This window comes from Colobus angolensis, unplaced genomic scaffold (genome assembly GCF_000951035.1).
Source record: "Colobus angolensis palliatus isolate OR3802 unplaced genomic scaffold, Cang.pa_1.0 Scaffold261, whole genome shotgun sequence".
Classification (NCBI taxonomy): Eukaryota; Metazoa; Chordata; class Mammalia; order Primates; family Cercopithecidae; genus Colobus; species Colobus angolensis.
In genome coordinates, this window is record NW_012115833.1 from 3,027,734 (window position 1) to 3,033,009 (window position 5,276).

Here is a 5,276-nt window from a genome sequence, read left to right on the forward strand (position 1 = left end):
CAGCCTGTTAGGTAAGTATTTGGGAAATATATACAGATATATGAATTTGTATTGTCCAACCCATTAACCTCACTGATATGAAAACATCAATCTATAAGGACTTGGGACAATTAGTATTTTTTAGAGTTACAAAGAATCATGAAATGAAATGGATTTCTACTTGTAAGAGAATAATTGTGTAAATTGTGATATTATGGCATATCCACACTTTATATTATTATGCATGCACTAAAGCAGTGAATTGGAGATGTACTAAGTCATTTGATAACAAGATAAATTATAATTGAATGAAAAATGAAGACAAATATGTTGACATAAATTTTCAGCTTCACACAATTATAAAAAAACCCTTTATATACAAATGTAATAAAGATGAAATAAATTACATATAAAGATAATATTTATGTTTATGTATATACAAAATTATACAACTTAGAGAAAGATATGGAAGAAAAGATGCCTACATGGATGGTCCAGCACGTCTTTGTGTGCATGTGTTGGTTGTGGGTCTAGGAGTTATCTGTGGGAAAAGGAGTGAAAAAGGAAAAGGAAGAAAAGCCAAAGAAAATGAAAATAATAAAATTAATGAAAAATATTTTTTAACCTATGATGCTAGGAGATGTATGAATTTACAGGAATAAATGATTAAATGATTGTGTAATTAAGGTTTTTAAAGAGGAGATGATCATCAATGAGCATTTTACCAAGCTGATGAATTACAGATGGTAGACTAAACATTGTTACCTTCAAGCAATCTATGAAGTGCCATTCATAATACCACAACTCCATAAAGAATGAGAGAAACATACAAACAAACTACAAGTTTGATCACATTTCTAGAACACAGGTAGCAGACTGCTGTTTGTGGATAAAGAAGAGTAGTGGAAACTACAAGCCTCTGAAGAAATAAACTAAGCTTTCCAGCCACTACAAATGATGGTGAGACATGAGTGCAACTCTTATGAGGACTGTTCAAAGGAACCAAGGTGCTTATCCTGGAAAATAGTTCCTTAGAAATTACAATTCTGAATAGTTTCCCTGTGGATTATTTTCGACTTCCAGGTTCCACATATGAGTTCTCCAAAAATAGCTTACAGCCAAATAGAACAAGCCTAGTCTAGAAAACTTATATCAGAGTCAATAACTCCACAGAGGTAGAAAGTTATGTGAGAATTTGCCTTTGGAACTAGGATGCATTTGATTTCCTGTGACTTTACCACTGGTATCATATGACGATGATAATTCCAAACTTTTCCTTTAGGCAAACTAAGAAACCAAATCAACTGCTTAGCTGTTCTTAAAATAGTCACAGGAGTTCTTTGAAGATATTAAATAAACCTTTTTATTGTAAAGATGGATGTTTGACATAATCATAATAAAAACAACTTTAAAATGTTCATTCACAGCAGTCATGCATTATATTTTAAAATCATTGATATATAATATGTCATTATAATAACATCTTTTCAATTTTTATTTAGAGCAATCATGCATTATATTTTAAAATTGTAGACAGTCTTGAATAACCGAGATAACAAAAGGTAAGGAAGAGGTTAATAGATAACATTACCACAAGGAGAAAGTGAGAACTAAGGCAGTTTTCTTCAATACATCTTAGCTTTTAAGGATGTAGTTGGGAACTTCACTATAAGTAAAAAAGATTATTTTTCAGTAGTGTAGAGAGAAGGGATGAAAAAATAAATAAAAATGATAGAAGTCAACATGCATACCTTCACCTCTGCATCTTATACTTAATTAATAATGCATAAATCATAACACTTAAAATAGGCAAGTTTTAATTGCTACATCATGACAAATCCCATTTAAAACTGTAATTCCATATTTCCCAAAAAGTTCAAATATAGGTCAATTTAGGAAGATAGTTTTTTTACTTCTTTCTTGCATACAAAGCAACAATTTTAAAAACAGCAAATCTGATTTCTAAATTTTCGTACAGATTATCTAGCTATTTGCAAAGTGGTTACTGAAAAAGAAGAACTTCATAGACAGCATTTTCATAGGCTCTACAATGAGTACTAAGACATACAGGGAAGAGAATTGGAGGCTCTACTTTGAAGATTCTGTTGAGACCATATTTACAAGTATATATTTAGTTCCTTTTGCTTTTAGATTGACTTTTTAAGTGCTCCACTAATTTGTGAGCACCATGAAGATAAAACTTGTATATACTCTGCTCAGCATTTTATTTCCCCGTTACCTAGCACATGGCCTAGTCCAAGTTGACGCTTAATTTATAAATAATAAATGAATTAATAAAGAAGCTGTAATAATGGTTTGTCCAATAAGATGGTGCAAATCATAACTGAAATCAATGATCAGTGTTACATAATATATACCAGTATTATTGGAATTCTAATGAATTTGATTATGTGGTTATTTTTGTATTTAATCAGATAGCCACAGAAAGAGTAAGAGATCATGTATCTTAACTAAATTAAAGTTATTTTTAAATTGAATATCACTATATATAGTAGTCTAAAAACACATTTTAAGGAGGAATGGAATTGCTGAAGATGTTGAGCTCAACTTTTGAAGTTTGCAAATGTGTGATAATATAGTAAAATAAACAGAAAGCTGAAGTAAAAAGATATGAAATTGAGATTGTAACTCATGATAAAATGATTGGGCTATATCAAATCAGGGATGATTTATTAGAACATAATCTATGTAAGCTGAGAGACATTGTCTATCTTGATTTTCATTTCTGCAGAAACTGGAAGAAATTCCGGCATGTATTAGGTGCAGAATACATATTTGTGGATTTGCTGAACTAAATTGTACAGACTTGCACATATGTTTAGTTGGATTTCCTCAATTTCAAAAAGAAGCTAACATATATAAATATATACACATATATCTTTTTCATATAAATATTTAAATATACTTATATTTATATAAATATATGGCTTAAAATTATGGTATATTAATATGACACATTTTCTTAATATAATTTAAATTTTAAAACATTTAAATTTAATACATTTAAATTTTATTTATCTAATTCTTATTATACTAATTGCATGCCTTTAATGTTCCTGATTTTGTTTATGTATAAATTATATAATATGAATCAGTCAATTTGTTTTCCTACATGTATTTTTAATCCCTTGGGCAGTGAAAGGGGTAAATGATATATACTAAGAAGATTTCAAGCTATGAATTCTAATATGCATTACACACTAGAAAACAAATATTAAATGCACATACCATAAAATATCATGTTTTATCTCATGAATATTTCCATAATATAAACATTTCTCTAAATAAATCAACCATTACTTCTCTTTTTTTTGGCAGCTACAATGTTCCTGTAGTAGACTCAAGTCTCATTATTTGTAATAGTATCAACCTTGATTTTCTATAGGTGAAGAAAGTCATGACTTTAATGAATTCAGGAAGCAAGCAAAGAATGTTTAAAATTAAGAATTTATTTTTTAAGACTTCTAAGAATATTATTAAATTTTATAAACATTTGAGATAGTCTTTAAAAGTCACCATTCTCTTAAGAAGTTTTCATTTTCTGAAACATTAAGAATAATCTATACCTAAAGAAAGTATTATTTTTCTGTCTCTATTTTTTTATCCTTCTTTTAAACATTTGTTGCTTGAGGTAGTTTTATGGTGGAGGACTGAGAGGTGAGATTATATTCTTAGGAGGTTCCAGGAGCTCTCCATAGCTACTGGGTGTTCAACAACTTTTGCTGAGATGCCTGCAGTGACAATTCGGGCTGCCAACAGGTGCTTGAGCTCTCCTCTCTAAACCCCTCACCATGAATTCTGGCTGCTATATTCAAATCAATGGATGCTTTCTGCTTGCTTCACTCTGTTTTAGCAAATTCTTCATCTCTAGGTACTTCTATTAATTAAATACATTTTGCTGACTACATCTAGATATTGCAGATACTGTGTTCAGTGTTAAGTCACTAAGATGGGAAAGAAAAAAGAAAAAAATGTTCTAAAGACAAGAAGCATATGTACTAGCAGAAGGCAAACAAAAAACAGACAACTACATAACTCTGCATAAGTTAATGTAGAGTCACTCATAGTTATTTTTTGGCGGTTGTTTCCTTGCTTTTTTAAAAAAGGAATCTAACGGAAAGTGATGTACCAAGTTGGCAGAGAGAAGGCAAATAGAGGGCCACAAAGGTGAATTTGAAAGCCTGAAACCAAAATTGAGTCTGAGACTTAAGGAATGTGTAGAGAATGAAACTGGATAAAGAGGAAGTAGAAACTAGGATTTCTGTGGGGTGAGGGGGATAGACAGCATGAAAAGAAAGAAAAAAACTAGCATGGTATGACTATATGTTGGTGAGAGATGTTAGAAAATATGCAGTTAGGGCCGGGCACGGTGTCACGCCTGTAATCCCAGCACTTTGGGAGGCCGAGGTGGGTGGATCACGAGGTCAGGAGATCGCGACCATCCTGGCTAACACGGTGAAACCCGGTCTCTACTAAAAAATAGAAAAAGCCAGGCGTGGTGGCAGAGGCCTGTAGTCCCAGCTACTCCGGAGGCTGAGGCAGGAGAATGGCGTGAACCCGGGAGGTGGAGCTTGCAGTGAGCGGAGATTCCCCTCGCGACAGAGCGAGATTCTGTCTTAAAAAAAAAAAGAAAAGAAAAGAAAGAAAGAAAGAAAATGAAAATATGCAGTTAGGCAACGTCAGAGTATAAAGCAAAGGGATAGGGCAACTAGTGAGGCTGGAGAAGCAAGTAGTAAATAAAGATTAAAATGGCTCAATTAATTGTTTAATGTGATGTTACCTGAGTTTACACATTTAGCTATTTGTGTTACTTTTTAAATTGTCTACTTTAGCTAAATACATATAATTTATCCTTATTTAATCTAAATTTATTGAAAGATCTTTTACTATCTTATATGTTTCCACATTAATAGTTTCATTTATTTCATATATGTTACCTTATTTCCAATATGTTTCATTACATGATTTAAATAACTTTCAGTATGTTAATTAGATTAATCAAGTTACTCTATCTTTAGATGAAATACTTTAAGCAAATATAAAAAGTCAGTCTTTAAGTGGTTGTTTTCTCCCATCCTTTGGCATGGCTATTAATTCTCTCTGCTCTTTCCATCTCTCACATATGCCTCCTCCCTATACATTCATTCCAAAGACGAATCCCTAAACTCAAAAACCAGTAACTAAGCAATTTGCCATAGTTACAGGCAAAAAATAAAATAATACTTATTTTTAAAAATAATCTCTCCTTTTCTTTTTTCTTTTTTTTTTTTTTTTTT